Raw genomic sequence first — 27,495 nt, 5'->3', positions numbered from 1 at the left:
GCACTTGTTAAGGAATTCTTGCCGAAGCGATAATTCATCCGCTCACAGTTTACGTCCCGAGAACACTGACCGAGGTGATGTCCAACTGCCCCCTTTTCACCTCAATTTTTTCTTGGTTGTTTTCAAAGTTCTCCCAGGGCAGCGGGATAAATTCCGTTCACTAATATTCCGGGATAGATTGCGTGTTCAGTAATGGTTTGCAATGCTTTTAATTCGGACAGAAACGCGATAGATTCGCCCAAACATTACGCTTGCGTTTTCTTCCATTTTGACCAAATTTGACCTGGGTGTCATACAGTTGTAAAACTAAAGGAAACATTGCAGATAATAGCATTATGACACTCTGGAACGCTTGAATAAGTAATTTTCTACAAAGGCTGTTGCTTGTGTGTGTGTGTGTGTGTGTGTGTGTGTGTGTGTGTGTGTGTGTGTGTGTGTGTGTGTGTGTGTGTGTGTGTGTGTGTGTGTGTGTGTGTGTGTGTGTGTGTGTGTGTGTGTGTGTGTGTGTGTGTGTGTGTGTGTGTGTGTGTGTGTGTGTGTGTGTGTGTGTGTGTGTGTGTGTGTGCGCGTGTCTGCGTGTGTGTGTGTGCACCTTGTATAACGCATAAAACTTGGAACGAGTGTCCAGTAATTCAGTAAACAAGTACACAGAACTGTGCACTCGTCTCGTACTTTATTTTTCTTTTTTTTTCTGTACACGTAATTCATAGAGTGGCCTCTGTTTTCTGTAAACATAGTTTCTGCCACTTTTGGTCCTTCCAAGGGTGCAGAGACATTTTGTAGACATTTGATATAACGCCTATAAATGGGTTGAAAGCGAGCACTTAACAATTTTAATTCGCCTCGTAATTTAGACACACGCTTCAAGATTTGCCTGCATATATCGCCCCCAACATTCCTCACACTGCCTCAAAATTGTAAGCTTCGTCAGTAATCTAGCTTTTTCACAAAACCGTGAAAACAGAGAAACAACGTTTTTGAGCGCTTCCAGTCGCATTAACTGCCCTGCTGTTGAAGGTAAAGTGCACATGTAGCTTTGTTATTATTATGTCAATATCAGCACATTTATACCAGGTCCAATGCCAGCAGATAACTCCAACGGAATCGTTCATCGCAAGAAAAGTTTAGCGCTCTTGGGTTAAACAATGCTTCACAAGTTGTCACCACCAGTAGCGTTGCTCCCGTCTGCGTCTTTCAGTGTTCAGGTGTACGTCTACGCTAGTGGCCTCAGTAAATCTGTAAAATGGTAGCCCCACCTTTCTTCGAGGCGTGTCATACGGCAGCTGCCTCGACCTTGCTTTCGTTTCCGACTCTCTCGCCAGATGTGTGAAGTGGTTTCCAGATATTGAGACACATGGGAGTGATCACATTCCCACCTATCTGAACATCAAAGGGTTGTCGTCTAGATCTGGCCCACGGAATACCATTCGGACGATTCAATGGGCCAAGTTCAAATCTGATATGGAAGATGCCTGCAGCGAGGGCCTACCCTCTGGGTTAGAACAAACAATTAAAAATACGATGCGAAACACCACTCGCATGCTGACGATCTCTCACACGCGGAATGACTTCGACATAGAATTAGAGCGACTTCGCGCACTTCGTCGCCGGGCGGAACGTCGATATCGGCGTACAAAATCAATCCATGACCTTAGGGCAGCCAGGAGGATACAAAAGAAGATTCAGCGTCGAATGGATAGATTAGCGTCAGAACGTTGGGCAACGTTTTGCAAGACACTCGACCCCCGCAAGCCACTATCTCATATTTGGAAAACGGTGCAAGGTCTGCGTTGCCTTCCGGAACAGCGTTTTCCCTTCAAGGCGCTCGCGCTTTTCCAAGGGCGGCAAGACGTCGATGTCGCAGAAGACTTTTGTGCGCGGATGGCAGACCAAGCGACACGTCCAGACCCTCCAGCCCGAGATGACGTCCCCCGTTCCCGTGATTGCCGCATGGACCTTCCTTTCTCAATGGAGGAGCTCGAGGCAGCACTAGCTCTCTGCAGGCGCTCATCATCTCCGGGCCCAGATGGTATATCATACCGAGCCTTGTGCTATCTCGGAGAATCCGCACGGATAGCACTATTGAGTCTCTACAACACCTCATGGCAGGAGGGAAATGTTCCTGACGAATGGAAAGTGAGCCGCCTGGTGCCAATCTTGAAGCAGGGCAAATCCCCGCTAGAGCTCGCCTCTTACCGCCCCATAGCGTTGGCCAGCTGTGTAGGAAAGATTATGGAACGGATGATCCTTGGCCGCCTGGAATGGTACCTTGAATACTACAAGATTTATCCGAATTCCATGGCTGGTTTCCGACGTGACCGCTCTTCCATCGACAATGTAGTTGATCTCGTATCATATGTCCAGCACGAAAGGTCCCGTAAACGTTTATCTGCAGCTTTATTCTTAGATGTGAAAGGGGCATACGATAACGTATTACATGAGGCAATTCTCGACGCTCTTGTGACGGTTGGCCTAGGTGGTCGAGTATTTTTGTGGATCGCAAGTTACCTTTCTGCAAGATCATTCTATGTGTTAACCGACGATGGCCCAACTACGCGACGCTATACCAGCAGGGGCGTTCCTCAAGGCGGTGCTCTTAGCCCGACGCTATTCAACCTCGCTCTTATTGGGCTTGCTGAACACTTGCCAACTACCACCAAAATTTCAATATACGCAGATGACATTTGTGTCTGGACTTCGGCAGTCACACGTCCTCAGGTACGTGCACGGCTTCAAAGAGCGGCTACTTTGACATCGAGCTACTTGTGTGAACAAGGTCTGAGCATATCGCCAGAAAAATGCGCCCTAGTAGCATTTACTCGCAAACCAATGACGCCTTATGTCATCTCAATCAATGGGCGGACCATATCCTATGTCAGAACCCACAGATTTCTTGGCGTAATTATCGACCGAGACCTCAGTTGGAGCCCACACGTGGCCTACATGAAACGGCGCCTGACAGCAACCTCCCAGTTGTTTAAATACTTGACAGGAAAGACGTGGGGGATGTCAGTAGACGCAATGCTGAGACTCTACAGAGCTCTCTTTCTCGGTTTCTTAAGATACAGTCTACCTGTACTGACCAACACCTGCAAGACAAATATTCGTGTTCTGCAGGCAGCACAAGCTCAAGCACTCAGAGTTTGTCTTGGTTTACCCAGATGCACGTCAACTGAGGCAACTATTGCGATTGCTCGGGACCATCCAATGCAAACTCACATCACGGTGGAAGCCCTGAGAACGCATATCAGACATTTTGCACGTGCCCCCTATCACCACCTTGCAACACTACCTTCAAACAGGCACCAAGCATCATTCTCGAAAACTATCGTCAAGTACAACGACAAACTTCCCTCGGGCTTCACCGCTCCATCTAAGCCACCGATACCCCCTTGGTGCCTTGTCAGCCCCACAGTCCATCTCAGCGTACCAGGAATCGGGAAAAAGTCTGAGCTGTCGTCGCCTGTGCTCAAACAACTGTCTCTGCTTCTTCTGCACGAGAGGTACGCGGAGAGTGCACATATTTTTACAGATGGTTCCACAAACATCCAGTGTTCGTCCGGTGCTGTGGTCGTCCCAGCAAGAGGTATTACCATCAGCTTTAGGACTGACCACCCAACGACATCTACATCTGCGGAACTAGCTGCTCTTCGCGCTGCTCTTAGTTTCGTCAATCGGGAACCACCTCGACAATGGTCAATTTTCAGTGACTCAAAGGCAGCCCTCCAATCTGTGCTATCAGCTCTGCGTCGCGGGCCATTCGAACAGCTCGTGCTCGATATTCGATGCCTGCTTCATACATCACATGAGAAAGGGCATCATGTGACGTTTCAGTGGCTGCCAAGTCACTGCGGCGTCATAGGAAACGAAGACGCTGATAAAGCCGCTCGGACAGCTCTTGAAGACACACAGGAAGAGGCCATACCACATTCGCGGTCCGACGCAGCCAGCAGACTTCAAGTGCTTGCACGGGAGATCACGCTCTCTCTATGGTGCACACCAAGCAGCCCGACCAACCGCAGCAATCATCAACACGACCTGCCCTCATTGATGCGTCTCTGTATGCCAACTGGACTCCGCCGAAGTGAGGCCACCCTGCTTTATCGCTTATGGCTAGGGGTGGCCTTCACGAAATCCTACTCGTTTCGCATTGGAATGGCCGATAACGCTCTCTGCAATGCCTGTCTTTGCGAGGAGACGCTGGAACACATTCTGTGCGACTGTCCTGAATATAATGTTCAGAGACAGTCCATGGCATCTGTTCTAGCGCACCTGGACAATAGACCATTGTCAGTTGCAACCATTTTCACACATCGCCGACAGAAGACATCGCAGCTGAAGGCGACGAAGGGACTACTTCGGTTTATGAAGGATACGGGCTTGGACAAGCGGCTGTGACAATGATATCGCGTACTGCGCAAGAGTGACGGACTGTAACTGACGATGTGTTCGCTGTGTTATGTGCTCTCTCTCTCTCTCTCTCCTCCCATCTTTCATCTCCCCTATCCCGCTCCCATGTGTAGGGTAGCAAACCGGTTAAGCGAAACTGGTTAACCTCCCTGCCTTCCTTCTCCACTTTTTCCTTCCTTCCTCAGTAAATCTCAACTATGATAAGTCCATGTTTTGACAGAAGAACAAACTTTTTAAAGTTTTTAGTTCGCAATGTATCAGCAAGTTATTACAACTGTTGCTCGGGTTGTTAGTTGTACTGTCATCGTGTCGATATTCATTGTAAAAACACTCGTCTCCAGACAAAATTAAAGGTTAACAGCACATGTGTATAAATGTGCGCGTGCTTAATACAGTCAATCACGAGACAAAGGGTAGCCTGTGCTGCATCAAGCCTCAGACAACTCCTGCAATATCGTGTCAACAAAGCAGGAAGGCTGTTTACAGTAGACGTTCAGCCTAAGAGTTTCTGCAAGGTGCCATTCTACAACGCGTGAGCTTTAGCGACTGCGCATGGGATTTGGTCTGATCGCAAAATCGAAGCACGGCGCAAGCTGAAACCTGGCATTAGTCGGTCCCGCGGCACACTGCATACCTCCGGTTCCTGCCGTTTCTCCTTGTAGTCTTTCTTCCAGTATTAAAAGAAGATGTACCCACAGATATCTCCGTGTTCAGACAGACTTCACATCTCACAAGAATGGACGCGAGTGGCAATAAAAAAAAAACGAGATTTCACAGGTTCAACATTGTACGTTAACCGACAGCATACGCCACCTTTCTCGAGCAGCACGTACGGCAACATCAACGCCCACCTCGAGCCGCTTACGCGTAAATTTGACCGGACCAAAACGCCATCAACGTTCATGGACCTTTCACCATACCACCCAACACCTCGTGCACGGAGTGTATATGCATAAATTGATCCAAAACCCCGCATTTATCTCGCCGAAGTTTCGTGCCGTCTTGGTTTTCTATCTCTGCCGCGGCGCTAAAGTTTCTTAATGAGCTTTGAAAGCGACACTTTCGTCGTGTGCGCGCCCTGAGCTCCGTAAGCCGCTGTTATGTACCCTGTATAGCAAGACGGCGGCGGCGACCGGTGAAGATAGGGAAGGGGGCAACGAAACTTGTGGAGTGAGACCTGCCTTAGATTAAGGGCTTGATGGGTGGCACGTGACGCCTTAAAGGGGGCTTGTCTCCGGGGTTCCTGCACGACGTCTCGAATGACCCTCGGGGGGAGGGGGCTTTTTTTACGGTGCTCTAAAAAGCGAGCCAGTGACGACCGAGCGGAGGAATCGGACCATCTCGCGCCTTGGAAGCAGCGAGACGTTCTTCTCCTCGGAACGGCCGCACGTCGCCCTTTCGGAGGAGCGGTGGACACGGGATCATAAAAAATGTCGGTCGGGGTTTCAAAATCACCTCCTTCGTTCTCCCTATAGGGTCTTTCCCCCCGCTGTCATTTCCCGTCGTTTCGTTTTGCTGCCGAAGTTGTATGCGTGGAGGTTAACGGTTCAACTTGGATCCTGGGGAGAAGGGTGGCTGAAAAGAAAACGGCCCTGGGATTGCGTAAAACGGACCTCCGCTGTCTGGAGTTCCTTAGTTACGGCGCCGCTAACTGCAGCTTGTACCAACTCGCAAATGTCGTAGAGTTTCATATGGCAAATACGGTGGCCTTACGCCCGGACCAGTGGTACATGCGTATACGTGCCGACAACGAGTCGCGCTATTGGATGTCGCGCTGTTTATGACGAAATTTCTTGTTTTGAATACAGGAACAGGATTCTTTTCTCAACAGTTTCGTAAATATATACGTCTGTGCGTACGTGCGTGTACTTGTGGATTAGCTTGTTGCGCTTGCGCAAACCTAACGGCTGTTCCCCGCTTTTGTTTCTCTTAGCCCTGGGAATCACCTTGTTGCACTTCCCTTCTAAGTATCAATTCAGACACAGCTTGTGAAGTACTTTTCCTTCTCGCATAGTCGTCTTTCTGGATATATAAACGCTAGCATACCATGAGTACGCAAAAGTCGTCGGCAAGGCGATTTCTTTTGGCGTATTGTGTATGCTAGACTTCAGAGCCGATTTCAGCACAAAGTCTACGTACATTAGTATACAAAAAGTGTAAAACTATATGTCCAAGAGATGGTTATAGACAATCTGTAGAATTTACAGAAAGGTATGCACAGAGTTTTTACAGACTACCTAAAGAAGATTTTCTCAGGGTTTTCCAGTGCAGCATTTATAGCCTATGGCTATTTACCTTGTTAACTGCGTGTAAAAACTACATGCATCGAATGTTAATTAAGATATCAATAGAGTCAAGTGGGATGAAATAAAGTGAAGTAACAAACGAAGCGCTTTCTTGACCTCCAGACATTTCTTTGCTTCACTTTGTCTCACTATGCGTCTCACTGTGTACGTGGTCCCAGCTCCTTCAATGGAGTGTTCTAGTATACAACATAGCGTAAACGTAGCAACATATGGGTATGCTGGGGTACCAGTAGACGTGGGCGTGAACATAAGCACTTGCAGCAGTATCTGTTGATGCTCGGTCCAACAAAAGTGCGCAGACTTCTTTACACAATGGACGACTCCATTCCACTCAGCTGCATGCGTAGGCGCTACCGGCGGCGACACAATCGTGCCATTTGTGCCTTTTGCATCCTTCCTCAAACTGGAACAAAAAATCAGCTAATGCAACGCAAGAACGTTCTATATGCGCTGTGGTAGATCACGACGCCACTAGCGCTGTCGTTCCCGGATAAATCTGCAGTCATAAGTACGCGTTAGTATCGAAAAGACTTCTTGCTGAGCAAGTTGGTGCGGTTTACTATGTACATTCTCTTCAACGGCGCGAAATCAGACACCACACAGGGAACGCTCGTGTCTGTCGTGTTCACTGTGCGGTATGTTTTCGCGTTGTTATGTACAATGTACAGTATGCATTAGTGCATTTACGTTACGTTGAGAAACTGCGTTGACGTACAGGTAATTAAGTGGTGAGTAACCATTATTCTTCTAAAAGTGGCGCACATGGAGGAACATGGACGAACCCAAAAGCAGACAAGCACGTCCATAAGTTAGTCCGTGTGTGCACAATTGCGCTTCTTTCGGTGCAATAACGGTCAACCAACTAACCCACTGATATCTCCTCAGCAAGTTCGGTAACAAGGCCCCAGTTCAATATTGAAACAAGACTCCCATATTTTGGGTGCTGCATCCGGCGAATACTCAAGCTAAGCTTAATTCGCAACGCCGAAACGTACGTGCGCAGATTCGTAGCAAAGTACATCAGGTACGAACGTACCTTCTTGCGTATCGAGCTCAGCGCAAAATCAACACGTTTTCCTTTTCTTTTTTCCCTGCAAGTGAGCAATGTTAAAACGTTCCTCTGGCTCAGCCCCACCATAAAACAGCCTCGTGCGCGTGAAAATTTTCAACATATAGCAGCTCCTCGTCGCCCCTCTTCTCCATTACCCTCGACCGAGGAAGTGGAACCCACGAGCGCGTTTAATTAGACGGGCAAACTTTTTAACAGCCTGTTCCGCGTCGCCACTGCCAAGGGCGCGTCGTCACACTTTCACGCAGCGCTCGCACGCCGGCCGGGAGACGTCGTCGCTCTCTTCGTAACGACGAAGGAAAGCCGAGAACCGTGAAAGGGGCGGCGAGGGAGCGGGGGCGAAGCAATGGCGAGGCGGATGTGGGAGGCATGTTCTTGACGCGAGAGGTCGCCGCCTGCAGGCGGGACGCGACATTATTCACAGTGCCCCCTAAGCGTTACACAAGAGGTGCGCGACATCCTCGAGCCCCTTCTTTCTCCCGTCCTCGCGAGTTTCGTAATGTAAAAAAAAAAGAAGAATATTCACCCCGTTGCGGTGGCTTCTCCGCCGCCACTCTTTCTATGTATGTGGGAGTGTTTCCCTCGCGTTCACTAAAGACCGGCGCCATTAGGTGGACGCCGCGGGTGCAAAATAAACACACGTGCGCGCGCGCCGCGCGCTTGAGCTCACTCACGCACGCACACACACGCCATGGGCTCCAACCATCAGCGTTCCCCATACATCACGGCAGCCCGGGCACCGCATCAGGGAGAGACGCACCTTTTATTTTCACTTCCTCTTCCCCCGAAAATCTCTCTTGATCTCTTTCTCTCCTTCGCGATCCCCTCGCCCTCTTTCTTCCCTTATTCCTTACTCTCCTCCGTCGCCGTGCGGTTGTTGTCGCGGAAATGAGCGCGGAGCTAACGCACTCTGGTGGAGGCCTATGAGCAGGCGGAGACATCGGACGAGAAAGAATGGAGTTTGAGGGCCGAAACGCGTTAAGAACAGGAAGTCGCCGGCCAAGAAAAGCGTCTGCGACTTACGACCCGGATAGTTATCATCGCGTTACCACTATTAGGAAGGCCCGCAGGGAAGTTAAAAAAAAAAGCAGGTAAAAGAGCAGCTTAAGAGAAATGGGGCGGCCGAAGAAAGCCGGGCTTTGGATGATGCCCTTCTGGCGCTTCTTAACGGAACGCGGGCAGCTTTCCCCACGAGCGGCTGTGAGGTCCTAATTGATAAAACCCGGCCGGATGTAGGAAGAGAGAATAAAGAAGATGGGGGGAAAGGGGCCGTCGTTCTTAAAGCCGCGGTTTCTGCAACGAATGAGGTCGCAAGCCCCTGTTTCTCTAGTTTGCGTCCTGCGGCAACTTTGTTGCCCGTTGTTCGGCTCTCTTGCGTGTAGCGCTGTGAGTGTGTTTGCGCGATATCGAATTACGCAAACCTGATTAGCCTTCCTTAGTTTGGCTTGCCGAGTCATCAACCGCACGTCCCGCTGAGCTGCCGCTGATCGCGTGCGCTGGTAAAAAAAAAAAGAGAGAGAGAGAGAGAAAGGAGCGCACGAAGCTTTGACCTTATATGCCGCAAATTAATGACGATGCGGTGCGCTCGTCAGGAAATTGCTTCGAGGGAGAAGTGATACCTCTATTATTCCTTAGTTCGTGCCGTTGGCCGGTCGAGTTTAGCGAGAGCTCAAACTTAATCAACCCATCTTTACTCGATAATAACGCGGCGCAACGCTTCCGCTCATCGTTGGCGTTTCTTGCGGGCCTCACTTCACGTGCGAGTTTAATCACGTCTCCCGGACGTCAGAGGCCGGCTGGCTCTTATATTCCTATGCGTTGTCAAACACTACACGACTTTATCAAGTAAACAACACTTCATAGTTGAGATGAATGGATACGCCCGTGTTGCGTTCAAAAGGCGCCACTCGCGTGAGCATAATAATAAAGGCGACAAAGAACAATATAAAACACGCGCCGCGTATTCATACTTAGCGGTTTAAGCTGCTTGCGCATCATACACATTCAGTTTGAGTAACTAAAATTTTATCCCAGACACGGTCGCTTTCATTGCCACTTAAACGCTAGGGAAATCTCTGTCACAGTCAACGCCAGTAATTACGCAGTGAGGCCCCCCTCGCACGCGCGCACGCGTGCCTTTTATTAACTAAACCATCTGTACGCACTTAGTTACTCGCGGGGCGCGTAAAGGCCTGTGGCGCCTACCGCGTATAACTACGCGCGCAAAACAAAACGAAAACTGTTAGCTCTCGCGCACGTGTCGTCACGGTCTGCTGAGGCGAGCAGCGGCGAACGCATCATCGCGAGGCTTCCGAGGATTTCCAGCGCAAAGCCGGGCGCCGACGCCGTCAGTGCACGGTCGTCGCATTCCCCGCGCGCGTCGCGACTCCCAGTCGGCCGCGGCAGCCGGCGCAGCTTATGAACGCTCCGCCCGCTGTCACATGTTTCGCACTGCGCCGGTAGCTCGCTTCCCCGCGCCCCCCGTCCTCCTCTGAGCACCCGACAGGCACGCGCTCCCGCGCCAAACGCAGCCACGTCGCAGTCACTATACTGCGTCGCTCGCCCGAGAAACTTGTCTCGCCCGGCGCGCGCGCACCGCACGGCCGCCGCGATAATCCAGAACGGGGAGAGAATTCTAGCTTTCCGTCGACACCCTATTAAATTCCGCGCATGACGCGAGAGCGATGCCGGAGGGAGAAAACTTGGGCCGACGACCTTTCAACTTATGGCGCGCACGCGCGACAATTAAATGGAAGCTGGTCACTGGCGCGCGCTCGCGCGGGTTCGACCGCCCTCGCCCCCATCGGTTGCTCTCACCCTCGCGCGTCGGCTGCACCCGCATGACGGCTTGTGCGACGGAAAAGCCGCACGTGCAGGCGAGGTTGGAGGAAGGGGCCGCCAGGAGATTGTGGGTCAAGAGGGAGGAGGGAAACAAATCTAAGCGCGAAACAGCGCTCGGTACGACCAACAGTTGCTTTGGGCCGCGAGGTGATGAGGCGAAGAGCCGGGAGGAAAGATGCAGCTGGGGGAAAGGGAGACGTGCAATTCTAAGTGCGCGAAAGCGCCGTTCTGTACACTACACAAAGAGCGCACGATGTCTCGTTTGGAAGAGAAAGGGTGAGAGCAGCATAGGCGCTTAGGTGAGGCCTGTTCGACTCTTCCCGCCTGCCTCCTCCATACAACGCTCCCTTTCCCCCCTTGTTCAGTATTCGGGACGGCAGTTTGGCCCATCTGTGCCTTCTCGTCAAATTAGATTCGAAGCCGGCAGCGACGTCGCACAGAGGTGCCGCCGCCCGACAGTTTGTGCTGGCCCAAGTGTCAGGGAGAGCCGCGCCGCGATTGAACCGTGAACGCCGGCGAGAGTTCGCGAGCGAGAAATGGCTGTAATTAAAACGCGATACGTGGCGTGCACGGGCCGCCGCCTGCAGGCAGTCAGCCGACGTCTCGCGCCGGGCGTAGGCCGAGCACAACAAATGAAACACGTAGACGGGGAGCAGAAAATGATTTAAGCCGAGAGAGGGTGAGAGAGCCGGAGAAAGAAAGCAAGATTGAAAGGCAGCGGCCGGGAATAGCAGCGCGGGATGTAAGCTTAAAATCGAGCCGACAAGCTTCGTTGACTCCCAAAGCGAAGAGTTCGTCGGAGAGTTTCGCTCAAGCGTGCTGGGACTTCGGAAACGAGACCTCCTCCGCCGTTCTCGAAATAGGATAAACAGGGAGAAAAGGGCTGCTGGCTACGCATGAAGAATCTGGAGCAAATGTCACTCACTCAGAAGGGTGGGGCAGCGATGCGGAGACCCAAGGGAGCGCAAGGCCTCAAGGCAGTAGATTAGATTGTGAGCACTGTGTATCTTGGACTACCAAACACCACTGGGACGCAGCAAGCCGCACTTCTGATACCGCTCGCCAGAATAATAGTTAATCTTTAGATAGACAGTAAAAGTTCTGAAAGACTCACTCACCGTTTTTGTAAACGTTAGGCACACACGTTGGCTCAAAATTGCCAATCTTAGACTCAGCTCGAGTTATTTGGGCTCGCAGCCTCAGAATCACTCGGGATCACTCATGTTCACGAATCCACGGACTCACTCGGACTTACGAATTCGCGGTCTCTGGCTTATTCAGTGCCACAGAATCACAAACTCAACTGCAGTCAAGGCCCCTTGTGTCATTTAGACTAATATACTCATACTCGAATGAATCACACAGACTCGAGAGTCGTTAGTTCCGCCGGACTCTGAATCAGCGGCGTTGCGGCAGGCTGGATATCACCATCTTCCTCATCGCCCTCGTGATCAGTCACTAATCCTTAATTGCGAAGAAGAGAGCGTGAATAAACATGAACAGAGGAATCATTTTTTGCAAACATCGCATAACAACATAAAGACAGCTTCCTTATAGATCTTACGTTTAAAGTGCACAGATGATGGCTCGGTGATGCTGGTTGGGGCCAAAAATAATTATTCACTAGTTTTTATGAGTTTCCTCTTAGCCACGGTCATTAACAAGTTCATTTGTAAGTTCGTTTCACTGCTGTGTAGCAACAGGGAAGAAAAGCTTTCTGTTTTTCTTTCTGTTTTTACCGGGTGGTAGTTGCCAATTATAAGCCCTTAATGGTTTTATGATAGATTCTAACGACCACAGCACACCTTTAAGATATGTTCTCGCTACACCTCTTGCAATTTTCTAAGCGACCACTTACATATAATTTTCTAAAACACATTGCTTGGGCACTTCGTGCTAATGCCGCTTCACCGTTTCAGCGAGCCGTAGGCTGCTCAGCAGCCTATCGCGTAAAACATAAACGACAAGCGTTAGCCAGTGAGCTTACAGTTGCTGCTTTGAAGCTCTAGCTAGCAGTTCTCTAACGTGCTGATGCTCTAGTATTTATGCAAATTTTCAGGCCGGTTAAAAATTCTTCAAAATGCCTCCCAACTAGTTATGGTTCTTGAAACAAAAAAACGTTGAGTGGAAGCGATCAAAATTGATGCAACAAAATGAGCGTGGAAGTCGTGCGTTTTTGCATATTAGCGTTAGGAAATGGAAAGAGTAATGTGATGGCAGGAAACACCTGGCTTCGTCGCAGCCGACAAACAGCAGCACCTTTACACATGCTGCGCATTAACTTTTCTTTTTGTCATAATAAACAGCTCTCTCTGTATATATACGCATTTGATTGGATAGCAGCTAACACATGATAAATAAGATAACAAGGTAAGTGCTCCTATAGAGCTATTTTCATCCGCATAGTGTTAATGCATTGAAACTCGCAGGGTTTTTATCCTCGCTACAAGGTTGGAGGAGACCATCTGCTTTGAGCTCATGATTGCATTCATTAGGACCTACTTTGCTGTGGCAACGGCATGAATAGGGCATTTGTAGGTAGAAATGGAACACCGTGTGAGCGAAATGCGGTGTTATACACGCTTTCAAAGAAAATCAAAGCTGACCGAGGAAGACTGGGGAGAAAGAAAGATGGAGGGGGGGGGGGGTGCCATATGCAGTTACCTTACATCACGCATACCGCCTCCTATGAAGTTGGTGTACTCCTTTTTTTTTTTGCCAGCACACTATCTTAAAAGGGAAAGAAAAGGAAAACATAGGCGTGAGAAAGATTAAGCAACTCACGCAAAATGTCATTTCGTGAAGTGCACTGGCGATGGCGTCCCCCTCATTTGCATTCAGGGCTTCACAGTTTCCTTTTCAGAGCGGTATCGCTTAAGTAGCTCACTTGAAACGGCTAAAGACGCTGATAGCTTTCTGCAGCGCCACCTACTCTCCCCCTCCTCTTACTGAGAACCCATGCCTTAACTTTCGCCTGCCGCACCCGGTCTCCCTTTTCTCATCTCCACATTCTGCGTCTATTTCCTGCGCCCCCTCCCTCTACACACGCAAACGCGCGCGCGCACACACACACGCACACGCACACAAACTCTCCCCATCCTCTTCCTAACAAAGGAGGCGTGGCTTGACTTCCAAAGTGCGAGCGGCCGTCACTGAGTGGGTCACCTCGCCCCAAAGCCGGCAGATCCAACTCTCTGCTAGAAGCGTGGTTAACGACTCTCGTAAATTCTCATCGCGTCTGAAGAACACGGGGGAGACAAAAAGGGGGAAAGGACATTTGAGCCTCATCCAAACTGCGCCACCTTATTAATATTTAATTGAAGCAAAGAGGCAGACGGCAACTTCGCTCAGCGAATGGTCCTTACCTAATGAGAAAACGCAGTACAAAACCCGTCGTCCCCATCTGAGTTGTACGCTCGTACAAGCCAAGACGGGTTTGCACCACCCGGACGAGTGGAACCTAACGGGGATACAAGTGGGAGACCTGCTTTCCTTGAACGTATCGCATTCCCTCCTCACGTCTCAAGTACAGAGTACGAACGTTTTGGAACACATCAGTGCTTGCACAAACTTTTACGCCGCGGGCTTCCTGTAGCGCGCATCTGCTGTACAGCATGCGATGCGAGCGGCGACCGGCAAATGTGGCGTATCGCGTGCTTCGCTAGCGTGTTCGCAACGTCCCTTTCGTGCTGCAGGTCACATCGGTGTTAGACGTGTCCGGCGGCGTCTCTCTAGATGGCGATCATATTTTCGCGTGGTACGACGCGAAGTCCTTACATTGCGTGACCAAGATATGTTTCGCTAGGGCTCGAAAAAAAAAAGAGTTGCAAGAAAGAAGAATGCCTAACGCACTTGCAAGTTTGCATCCCTTTTGGTGTGGCAGTAGCGAAAGCCGGGCTGTTTCTTCGGGACCTTTGGTTTTCTACCTTTGCAGTACATGCGCTCGAGGGAAGTAGCGTTAACGCGCGAGTACGGTAGCCGTGTGTCTTTGTTGTCCGCGAATAGGAAAACTTGAGATAGTCAGCAGGCCCTTACATTTCTCTTTTGTTTTCTGTTCCAGGGGAAGCAACTTTCCCGCTGTACTGTTCATGTTTCTGATACACGTCGTATTTTGGTGAATTGCTGGCGCACCTGCTCGGCTGAAAGTTTCAAGTTTCACTCCAGCTGGTGAAGGATGCACAAATCGTGCAACGTGAGCAACTGTTACTTTATCTTAATGGTGCGGCAATGCGCAGAAACAGGTGACCTCAAAAGGTTAGAGCAGGTTCGATGTCCTTTTATGAAACTCTGCACTGTGTGAGAAAGGGAAAGGCAGGAAGGTTAAGCATGGTCGCAGCCGGTTGGCTACCCTACACGCGAGGAAGGACAAATGAGAATAAAAATAAGAAGGAAGGATGGTAGTCCAAGTGCGCACACCCTCAGCTGAATGTTCACTCACGTATAGTCACAAGATCTCGTCAAGCCTAGTTGCCGTCAAGACATGCATTACCGATTTGGTGACTGTGTGCATACTAGAGTTTTCCGGTCACGGTCCCGGGATATTTACTTCCGAGAACGAGTCCGTCATCTAATCGGCTAAGGCTAGTAAACAGAGCATGTCGTTGAGAGTAGGAGGTCTGTGCAGTGGCATAGAATGCGCTCCATAATTTTATCGAATCTGCAAAGAATGGAATGTGGCGCTGTTGGCCATTCTCGTGAGGAATGAATAAGCGTTTGTGAATGCGACGCCCAACTACAGGCGCCTAACTAAAGCTGTTTCACGGTGGGAAAGTCCTGATGGCATGATGAATCGCAATTCATGGTCCAGTGAATACAATCAAGAGCGAAAAGTGAAATTCTGCGAATTCCAATGGTGTAATGCAATGCAATGAGCGGGTGAAATTTCATGAATGACTAGGTACTTTCCGACTACATACTGACCGTAGGCAAAATATAGGAGGATCAAAACTGCATTTAGGCTGAAACTTTACCTCATCCTTTAACACGGGCGCCATTTAAGAAAAAAGAAAAAGTTTGGTTAACCGTAAGCACGAAAACGTGCGAAATGTCGAATTGTTCAGACTGGCTTTGAATGCATAGTAGTTTTTTCCATGACACCAACGCGCTGATTTTACGCAAGAAATACCAGTAATTTAACTCTACACTTCATTTACGGAAAATACTACTGGCAAGCACTTTAACGCTGTAACCTACTGCGAGAATCACCCGATCAAATTAGCTCTCTTTTGAAAACGCAATCTCTTTGTGTATGCGACTGTTTCTTCGAAGGCTAAACAGATACATCGTACTTTTTATCCAAAGAAGCTTGCCTGCTGCTAACTTGATAACGAATCGCTTTAAATACATAGCAGAAGTAAACAACAAAAACAAGTCTTACAGTACAATGACTGATACAGAGGACACATTCGAAGCTCAAGAAGAAAGCAGTTCGAGGGAACAGAATACTCAGGGGGACCTAAATCCGTACTATCAGCAATGCTTCACATGTTTCCGCGGTTGTTGTTGTTTTCTTGCTACCAACAAACGTGTGTTCCGTTCCACCACTTTGTGCGACCGTCGTCTCCAGAGGCAAACAACATTCCATGGGCGTACACGGGCAATATTTCACGGCATCAATTTGCCATGCGCAATACACAACCAGTTGTTTTGGGGGGCGGCTAATGCAGTGCCGGGCGACAGCGATCGTCCATCAGTGGGCGATCTATCTTCACTAAAGAGCACAACGCTACCACCATAACGAGGATCTTCATTTTCGTTCGCATCTTCTTGTTTCATGATCAATCTTAGTAGCAAAGAAAACCGCTGCTTCAAAGTTGAACAACTCGAGATTTTGTAGACAGCCCTACAAGAGGCAGGAAAGACTCAATTCTAGGATGTCGTCCCAAGAGCAGCGGTCAAAGTGGAAAGCAAAAACGAAAAAAACCTGGAGCCATAAGAGCAATCGTTAAGACGCTCGACTGGCCTTAATATCTATAACGAGTCGTGGCAGGAGGGCAACGTTCCCCAAGATTGGAAGATCAGCCGCCTGGTACCGCTTCTTAAGCCTGGCAAGTCTCCCTTAGAGATTACTTCATACCGACCAATTGCGCTGGCAAGTTGCGTTGGGAAGGTAATGGAGCGAATGATCCTCGCCAGACTTGAGTGGTACCTTGAACACTACGAAATCTACCCGGACGCCATGGCTGGTTTTCGACGTCACCGATGTTCTATCGACAACGTTATCGATCTGGTAACCTATGTTCAACACCAAAAGACGTGTAAGAGGTTATCTGCCGCAATGTTCTTAGACATAAAGGGAGCCTACGACAACGTTCTTCATGACGCCATACTTGAAGCATTGGAATCGGTGGGCCTAGGCGGTCCATTATATCGTTGGACTCGCAGTTATTTACATAGGCGGTCTCTCTTTCTTAACACTGAAGCTGGCCCAACCTCGCAATACTATACGCACCATGGAGTTCCACAAGGCGGTGTCTTAAGTCCCACACTTTTCAACCTTGTACTCATTGGTCTCGTGGAACGACTTCCGAGCACAGTTAAAATATCAATGTATGCCGATGACATCTGCGTCTGGGCATCTGGTGTGACACGGCCGCAAGTACGCGCCAGGCTTCAAAAAGCTGCCACGTCAACATCGGCATACTTAAATGAACAAGGCCTCAAGATCTCGCCGGAAAAATGCGCATTGGTCGCGTTTAGCCGAAAGCCAATGAGATCATACGATGTCTCTATCGACGGTCAAAGCATACCTTATGTCAGGACGCACCGATTCTTAGGCGTAATAATTGATCGTGACCTCTGCTGGAGTCCTCATGTGGCCTACCTAAAGAAGCGCCTGACAGATATCTCTAATGTGTTTAAGTTTCTTGGAGGAAATGTCTGGGGTACTTCAGTACATGCAATGATGCAGCTGTACAGGACGCTCTTTCTTGGGTACTTGCGATACAGCTTGCCTGTGCTGACCAACACCTGCAGAAGTAATATCCGCACACTCGAAAGCGTCCAGGCCCAGGCACTTAGAGTGTGTCTTGGATTGCCGCGGTGTTCGTCAACGGCTGAAACAATTGCCATTGCACACGATTTCCCAGCCAAGACCCATATAGTCATGGAAGCGCTCAGAGCACACGTAAGACACCTTGCTCGAGCCCCTGCCCATCATCTAGCCTCACTGCCAGTGGATCGACCACGTGCTTCCTTTTGCGAAACAGTCCTGCCTTATCGTGCATACCTTCCATCAGGTTATACAGCTCCAGCGAAAGTTCCGTTTCCACCATGGTGCTTGGCTCGAGCAAATGTTCGACTAATGGTACCAGGAATACGAACAAAGGCCCAACTCTCGTCTCCAGCACTCAAGCAGCTTTCACTGCTCTTGCTGTATGAGACTTACAACGAGCATCATCATCTTTATACTGACGCTTCAACCACGGTGAATGGGTCTGCAGGATCGGTGATCTTTCCTGCAAAACCTTCCACAATTAAGATTCGACTATCTCACCAGACTACATCGACTGCCGCGGAGCTTGCTGCTATTCGTTGTGCACTTCGTGTAATTTCTGAAGAACTACCCAGGAAATGGAGCGTGTTCACTGACTCCAAGGCTGCTCTTCATTGTTTGGTTTCTGCCCTACGCCGAGGACCCCACGAACAACTAGTTATGGAAATCAGACTGCTGCTTCACCACCTCGTCGAGCAAGGACACGACATCACGTTGCAGTGGATTCCAAGCCACTGTGGCATAATGGGCAATGAACTTGCCGACGCAGCAGCACGATCTGCACACGAGGAGGGCTTACAAGACTCCATTCCATTCTCAAGAACAGACGCTGCAACGAAAATTCGTGTGCTTGCAAATGAAGCCATCAAAACTTTATGGAATACACCCAGCTTAAAGCATACACGTCTACACCGACTGGACCCATCCCTTCGACTTCGACCCCCGCCTGGACTCTCTCGCCTCGAAACAGCAGTACTTTGCCGACTGTGGCTTGGTGTCGCCTATACAAGATCCTTCGCCTTCCGAGTCGGTATGGATGACAGCGCGGCTTGCAGACACTGCGGCGGCGAAGAGACTATCGAACACGTGCTTTGCCACTGTCCTCGATACAGCGCGCACCGGCTGTCACTAGCGACCGCGTTGGCGCGCCTTGACGACAGGCCGCTTTCAGAACAGTCGGTTTTGGAATGCCGACGTGAACTGTCGTCGCAGCAAAAGTCGGTCAAGGCTCTGTTGACTTTTCTACGTGACAGTGGCCTATTAGAAAGACTCTAATGACCCCATTTCGTCCCTTCTCATATTTTTTTTTCTCATGCTTTCATTTTTGTCACGCTCTTCTTTCCGTCTTTATTTCCCCTTTCCCTTCCCCTAGTGCAGGGTAGCAAACCGGACGTTTTAAGTCTGGTTAACCTCCCTGCCTTCCTTTCATTTGCATCTCTCTCTCTCTCTTCACGCTCGACTGGCAAAGACGCAAAGGCTTGTTTATCCTTGTTCTTCGCTCACTTCTTTTTCATATTGAAAGTTTCACGTGACGAACTACCCGAAGCCGCAGACAGGGGGCAGTCATTTCCGGTGCTCGAAAAGCGGAAAACGGAAGCACATCTATGTTCCGCACTAGATAATTTAAAGACACGATGTCTCAGCGAGTATTAGCGTGCTTTAATGTTCATTGAACGTCAAAATAAATAAAAGACTTTGCCCGTTATTGGCGTTATCTCCCGGCTTATCTGTCTCTGCTCAATTAGAAAGGCGGCACACGTGCGCATTTACTCATCCTTTTGAAGCTTTCGCCAAGCAGTCAAGCCATAGTGTTTTGTAGCTTAGCGTAACAACAGCGTGGACACGTGAATAGTATTTAAGTTAATATAACTCACGTTAGCGCAATTTTTGCCGAGCAAATATTTCGGCTAGGTGCGCTAGGCAAGCAACTGACAAATAGGCACTGGTTTACAGGTTCTAGCGTCTGACCTGAGCTGCAACAAGATCCTAAATAAAAATTAGGTCTTAATAGTAATTACGATCGGCTTTGTTGACTCCTATGGGAAAGATCACCTTACTATTCAGTCCTACATAATCTCAATACTTCTACTTTAAAGGAAGAATGCTCGCGGAATATATATAACAACCTGCGCTGATATTTATTATTCAAGGACAAATCTGCACGCTTATTGTTTGGTATTCAGGCTGCGATGACAGCTTGAACGCTAATAAAAAGGTCTCTTGAAGATTCGACAACCCTGCACTTTCCTTTTGATTTCTTCCTTCTTCACTAAAACCCTGCAGCGCTGCGGCATGCAAAGGTGACTTCTTGCAATCAGCAGCCGAGTTCCGAACACTCCCTACACATAGCAGCGGTCTCCGATTCGTCGGCGTTCATGTATACCGGCACATCACGCAAACCGACAAAACTTTGGTGAAAGCGCCAAGCAATCACGAGCCGTTCCAGCGCTAGAACTTCACTGTGAAGCCGATTCATCAGTGCTTGAGGTTCAAAAGAGTTCGGCACGCTTTCTGATGAGCAACGTATTCTGGGTGAGGTACTTTAGATTGAATCAAAAGGGCACGTGAACGATTTCGCGTCTTAATGTCTTATTGCGATAGCAATTATACAGACGAGTTCACGCCGTCAGTGCCAACGACACGCACGCGCGGCCTGCGATTAGACGGTCAAGTCTGCAGAGAGGCACAGTCCGTTTGTCACTGCAGTGAAAGTGAAGTGGAGACGCGACGTCACATTCCGCTCAGTCGGCTCTGCCGGAGCCAGGACAGCGTTCTGGTTTCAGCTGCTTTCACGATCGTAGACGTCGTGACGTTCCCTCTGAGCCCATACCACGCCGCGTGGTGCATAGACTGGTCTGAGTGGAACGGGCAGTAAACGCCGAGTCGATCTTTTTCCGACAAACTCTGACAGGTTTTTCTCCGGTCTCATCCCGTGCACCATCGATATATGACGCCTGCAACGCTGCTGGCAGCTCTCCTCAACGCATGAACGTTCCGCGATGCCTTTCAGCGCAAGCCTAAACCTTTTTTCTCACTTTCAGGCATACACTACCCTGCGAAGCGGCTTAATTTTTGCCTGACCTGTTAGCTAAAAGGTTTTCCTTCTCGTGGATTTACGCCGGAAAGTTAATCGACAACACCTTGCGACGTGACAGCGTGTGCCGACGGCAAATGCTATATTTCATTAAAGGCGCCGATGGTGACTGCGCCCTGCAACTTAATTGCAGCGAGCGAAAGAGGAGCCAGATTTTCACAGCGAAGCAGCGAGACGAGGCAATTAACACTGCGTCGGCTACTTCCGCGTAATAGTGTGGATGGCATGTTGCGTGGCCTTAATAAGTACCTAAATTACGCAGAGAGAAATTAAAGCTATATTTCTGAATCACAAATATGCTTCCGTATGCGACAGGTTACACTTGCCGTATGCCCAGACTTCGTGTGCCAAAACGGGTCGCGATGCCACGTTAAAGTTCTCGCACCGTACAAGATACCTGTGACATCGAAGACTTTGGCGACGTCTAGCCAAAGACAGATAAACGTCTCAAAAAAAAAATTTAAAGAAATAGAGCACCACGCTTTAATGTAAGGCGCACGCAACCTAACAACTTTTCAAATTCTTCGTGCACGGGAAAACAATCGGAACTGCGCAAAAAAACTATGCCAAAATTCGTGACGTAACAAAAAACACGTTGGTGGCATGGTTTGGGATCCAATTTAAGATGCTCTTTTTTTTTCTTAATTTGCTCCGCTTAGAATTAATCTCTTACATTCCACCTAAACAATAAACACAGAGAGTTTTCTGACAGTAATCTAGACCACTAGCCTGTGCTTTAATTGAGTATTTCTACGTGAAATCCTGATGGGTGCGGTCATGTATTGCGCACTCTTGAAAGAGCAATAACATATCGTTGATGTTTCACAGCTTGGCTTGCTTCCCCACTGTGGACAACGTTCACCAAAGTTCGTTCATCACTGGCCTTCGGGTAACAAAGCAATGGGCAGCAAACTGAAACACTGGTCTAGTCGTAACTTATACCCACAACTTCTAGTTCTCGTTGGCCAGATCATTAGCGTGACTACGTGTTGGGATGTGCCACTGCTGCTGCTCACGCTTCTCTTAGCTGGTGTCAGAGTGTTAAGTGCGCCGTATCCCGACGCTGCGGAGCGTCTATGGGGCGGCAATCAATCATCGCTACAAACAACAGTTCCCAAAAAGAATGATAACGGTGAAAACGAAGAAAATAAACCATCGTCCCTCGAGGCGTAGCTATAAGAAAGCTAGTGCCGACGGGTAAGTATTCCATCAGTGACAAGAATGGCAATCAGCACTGTGAATGTAAAAGTGGCATATCCTGCTTAGCGCCAACTTGTAGTTATGGTGGAAACCGCCGTTTTCCTTTCTCTTCCATGGCGCAGAAATTGCGCGTTATTTTATTGTTGCTAGCTTTCTCTAGCTAGTAGTCCGCTAGATACCTAGATATGTCACTTTGACCTGACGTACGCCATAACTAAGCGTGCGAGAAAATAGAAGAAATCATTGCCTTCAGCTACCCGTTGTAGCAAAAGGATTTCATGGAGAATAGAGCATGAAGCTCACTGAGATTCCTATGTCGGTTTTTACTCAATAGCGCCTCGTTGTTCATGAATATCCGTGTAAAAAAAGACGTCTCTGCTGCATTGATCCAAAAGCTGTGTTGCTGTCTCCTCCCTTCAGAAGAATAGGCAGGCGTTGTGCCCCTTCCGGTGGCAGTTGCCAGCCTGCTCCTCGCTTTCCCTTTCCTGTTACCTTTGTATATGTGTATATGTGTTCAAAACAAATAATAATAATAATTCAAACATCAACCGTTAAATAAAGCTTATGTTATATATAAAACACATTCGTGTCAGGCTGAAATTGCGAGGAGTCAGTAGGTTGCGCTGTACTTGAGCAATGTAGTAACGCTGGCTACGTGGCCGCGCCGAAGCTTCGTGCCATCCCACCGTCGAACCATGGAACGCGTGCTTTAAGCCGACGAACTCATAGACTATACTGCACGCTTAACGGCGATTAGCCCGCACTATGTAGTAATATGAACTGGTTATTTGGTTCTCCGAACAGAGCACATGCATCATAACTCGGTGTAAAATATTGCTCCAACATTTCTGCGCTTAGAACACGTCTACCTAGTGTGTTTTTGAGTGTGTTATAACTTAGCAGTATCTGTAGAGTTTTCTAGCTACTGGTTTGATACCCACATGACTCACTCACTCACTCACTCACTCACTCACTCACTCACTCACTCACTCACTCACTCACTCACTCACTCACTCACTCACTCACTCACTCACTCACTCACTCACTCACTCACTCACTCACTCGCTCACTCACTCACTCACTCACTCACTCACTCACTCACTCACTCACTCACTCAATCAATCAATCAATCAATCATACCGCGCTATGTCTGTTTTTCATTATAATCGTCTCCTCTAACAAGTACTAGAGCTCCTCGCGCCCCATTCTCCTTTTCATATTTTGCATGTACTGCCTTCATGAACATAGGCGGCTATGTAAACCTTAGTTAAATTTGTGTGTGTTTTCTAGAAGAGACTTTCACAACAAACAGCCCAATTTTCACGCTATGTTTATGATATGCTTTTTTGCATAACAACTCTGTCTCACAGAAAAGCACTCTCTACAGGACACTCCTTCATGTGCGTTTTGTAGAGCGTGCGTCAGCCGCACGACTAGGCTGTAATGTTCATACTCGGCGCGTGGTTGTGTGATGTGTTGTTGCTTCCACTCTTTTTTTTTTCTTCCTTTACCTACTGCTCTTTCTCTTTTTTTCTCTCCTCTTCAAGCGGGTGGACGATGTGTCCCTTTTAGGAGATAATTGTTAGCCGCGCTTTCTTACTGTTTGTGGTGCTTGTATATGTTTAAATAATAATAATAATAATAATAATAATAATAATAATATGAGTATGATGATAATGATGACGACAACGACGACGACGACGACGATGGTGATAATGATGATTGTGGTGGTGGTGATGATGGACAGCTTAATAATCTTGCTGGTCTGGTGATACATGTTACAGGAAAAGAACGCTAACGAAAATAACAACAAGGAAAAACGAGGATAAATAAGAGATGTGTACAGTTGTTTCCAAAGAAAGGAATCAAAATGCAAGAGCAACTCGTGCCGCAACTGAAGCACACCATACTATCTATAACTTGACCACTCTTGTATTAAAATAGAGGAACAGAAAACACATAGCATTAAACGTGGTTGCGTTATTTCTGATAAACTCGACCGCTACTCCAACGAAGGACGGAGACAAAAAAAAAACTTAAATGTATACCCAATGACAGAGCACTTCAATGAACGCATTTTCATAAATCGGGACTTACAAGAATTCCAGGCAAGTGGCTGTGCAAAAAATGCATATGCAATTCAGTAGAAACGGAGGCAAGCTGCGACGGGATGCCCAACAGACGTGTGCCCTCTCTCAGCGCGAAGTCACACCTGAGCCGTGATTACCATGACACTCTTTCCCAGTTCGTCATGATAGGCATTCATGAAGCTATTGGTGTCAAGTGGTGACAGTTGCTTTTGAAAATAGCGATACGGTGACATATAACTACAAACACGCGTACCAAATTTGTACCGAAATACGCACGTGCGCAAGCCAGGACTATTTATTGCACAAGAAGCTCAGTACGCTGATGAGAGGCTACTTACGTTTTGCTTTTTACATTTCCAATAATCTCGTTGCTGGATGCTCACAATGTCGAAACATGCATTAAAACGTTCGCTGCCATATATAATACCGCGAATGAAAGTCTTGCATTACTGAATCAATAGAATAAAAAAAGACGTCTCTCGACGACGTCGGGGCACGCGAGCGCCCAACTGTAGGCACAAATAAAGTTTGCTCCAATCCAATCCAATCTCTCGATGGAAGCTTACAGAGATAATAAGTTTAGAATTATCAGCAGTATCGAAGACAACACAGCTCTCGGCGGCCTAAAGGCTGTACTTGACAACGCTGACGAAGATGGCATTGCCTTACGAATTCTCGCTTCGCTTACCTGCCAAACCCTCAGTGTATTCAAGTAAGGAAAAAAAAAACCAACTAAAGCAGTTTTAAACTTGCAATAACAGCACATATGGCAACTTATCTTTAGCATTACTTGAAAAAAGAAGCAGATTTAATACACCCCCCCCCCCGGCTCCTATTTTGTCAAAAAGAAACACAATTTTTCATGCAAGCCTTGGAACATGATGGTCCTAGATAAAAGATTATCTTCGACAGACATCTTAGTTTCGCTTCAGTGACACTCGGGCAGCAGGTAGATTGTAGTCTTTAACGTAGGAAAGACTAAGACAGTGCTCGGATCTAATAAGACTGCGCGCCGTATTCTTGAACGACGCGGAGTTTTTCTCTCTCTTTTTTTTAGATGATGTACTTTTGTCTCATGTACTCGTCCTATATACGCGCGAGGGACCCTAATGAAATATGGTATATATAAAAAAATAAAATATGCAGTGTACCATTTCTCAGCAGATATTGTTTTGACGGTCTTGCAAAACTCATAAGAGGCCTTACTCTAATCCCGTGTATGGGCGCTCCAGTGAGAGGAGGTAATAGAGCTTACTTCATTCTGCTTACGTTACAAGAACACGCGGCCTTTCTGTCGTTGTTCTTATTTTCAAATTTGTGCACCTGTTGAACAAGATAAATTTATGAGCACAAAATTTAATCGTTGTAAGAATAAAAATAGAAGAAGAAAACTAGGCTCAATCAGAGCTTCGTCTTGTTTTGTCTCGCACTAAGCTTCGAAGTGAGACGCAACTGGAATTCCCAAATGGGTAATTGCGTGCGCGGGGACGACGTTGGAGACAGAGCTCAATAAGAGAGTGAGAAAAAGAAATAGAGAAATGAGGAGAACACGTCAAGAGTGAAAGGGAAAAAGTGTAAAGGTGTAGATGCATTCAGTCGTTAAGTACAGCGCCTACGTATGCCCGGGTATTATTTCTTGGGCTTCGCTAGCTCTTGCTAGCTAAAAATAGGGCCTGGCTTTCATGCCAGCGAACAAAGAAGTTGTTTCATGGCTTATTTTTCCTGGGAAACTCGCCGTAAGTTTCGCAAGGTTTGGAGGACGTTATTACTCACGTCGAAACACTAGTTCTGAAAGCACACCTACGCAGGCCTTTCTATTCTTAGACAAACCCTTCACAGTTCACATAACTCGAACGAAATGCTGGGTTCCGCATTTACTCGGGCCTTGACATACTTGTTCGTCGAGTATTTACCTGTTCATCTTTCAAGCGGTCTATTTGCGTTCACACACACCCCACTAGAAGCTGTCGAGCTTGCCAAAACCCACAGATGCTTGTTGTGCCCGCTAAACTATATGCTCTTGGATGCAGCCTGTGATGAGAACTATGGTACAGGCTTGGGAATGACAATAATAGCACGACAAGCGCGGGATAGCACTTCCTAACTCCGGTGATTTTCCCTCGACTAGCGATGAAGAAAGAAATTGCTTCCTCTAGTTATCATCTTGCCATCTTCACGTAGCCTTGACTTAAACATCTTCGTCTGCTCTTGGTTCAGCCAATATTTTGGGCGACTGCCCGCCGACGAAATCCCTTCGCCACGAACTCAACCAGCTGGACTGCCGACCACTACTGGAAGAAGGAATTCTACACCATCGACAGGACCTAACGTCACAGAAGAAGGCCGTGCAAGCGCTACTACGCTTCTTGCGATCCACCGGCCTTTGTGAACGTATCTTACAGGAACGCCCTTCGCGTGTGTGTGTCTCAGTGTGTGCATTTTTTAACCCTTTCCTCTCTGTCCTCTTTCTAATTTCCTTTCTCCCAAACCCAGTGTAGGGTAGCAAATCTGAGACTAATATCTGGTTAACCTCCCTGCCTTCCTTCTTCATCTCCCCCTCTCTCTCTCTTCGTCCAGCCATCTTCATCTAACCTTCTTACATCTTTTTTTGTTCCAGTTCGCAATGCGCTCCACTGCACTGCATATCTGCCGAACTAAAGGCAGCACTGTCAGTCATAAAAAAAATTCAGTGCGTCCGGTATTTCGGCAAGCGCGGGCGGTTCGCCGGATGAGCGGGGGCACAAATGTGAGCGGCCAGATTGGTGGCACCAGCTGGTGGTGCAAAGCTGAACCACGCAAACACAGAGCCAATTACTATATTCTGCTTAGCTGCTGGTGTAAATTTTCTCAGCGGCGTAATCGTGTTCACAATTACGCCGCTACCGTAAATTTGCCCCAGCAACGAAGCAGAATATAGCAGGTTGCTGTAATTTAGCACTGTGTTTGTCTGGTTGAGCTCTACGCCACCAGGCGGCTGCATCGCTCCGGCCGCTCACTTTTACGCCCCCACCCATCGGGCAATTCGCCCACGCTACACTGTTTTCCGGAATAGCGGACATGCTAAAAGTCCCTATTGTTTAAATGACGATCAAGTGTTATTTGCACATGATGAGGCTTTTTCTTATGTTCATTATCACTGGCTGTAAACTGAAAGCTGCTGCGGGCAAAGCACCAGAACAAAAGTATCTATCTATCTATCTATCTATCTATCTATCTATCTATCTATCTATCTATCTATCTATCTATCTATCTATCTATCTATCTATCTATCTATCTATGTATCTATCTATCTATCTATCTATCTATCTATCTATCTATCTATCTATCTATCTATCTATCTATCTATCTATCTATCTATCTATCTATCTATCTAGCTAGCCATCTGTCTGTCTGTCAGTCTGTCTCGCCTGTCAGTATGCCTGTCAGTCTGTATGCGATTTCATCAAGGCAATCCCCCCACCTCTTACCTGCCCCATTACCCACCCCATCCC

General features: G+C 48.1%; 1 protein-coding gene across 2 annotated transcripts in view; it reads left to right on the top strand.

Annotated features, from left to right (window-relative positions):
• LOC135909687 (cell adhesion molecule Dscam1-like) overlaps positions 1 to 27,495 on the top strand; it is a 301,290-nt gene that overhangs the window by 208,563 nt on the left and 65,232 nt on the right. The window lies entirely within an intron of this gene.

This window comes from Dermacentor albipictus, chromosome 3, assembly GCF_038994185.2.
Source record: "Dermacentor albipictus isolate Rhodes 1998 colony chromosome 3, USDA_Dalb.pri_finalv2, whole genome shotgun sequence".
Classification (NCBI taxonomy): domain Eukaryota; kingdom Metazoa; phylum Arthropoda; class Arachnida; order Ixodida; family Ixodidae; genus Dermacentor; species Dermacentor albipictus.
The sequence above is the reverse complement of the archived record's forward strand: the minus strand, read 5'-3'. Positions and strand labels throughout refer to the sequence as shown.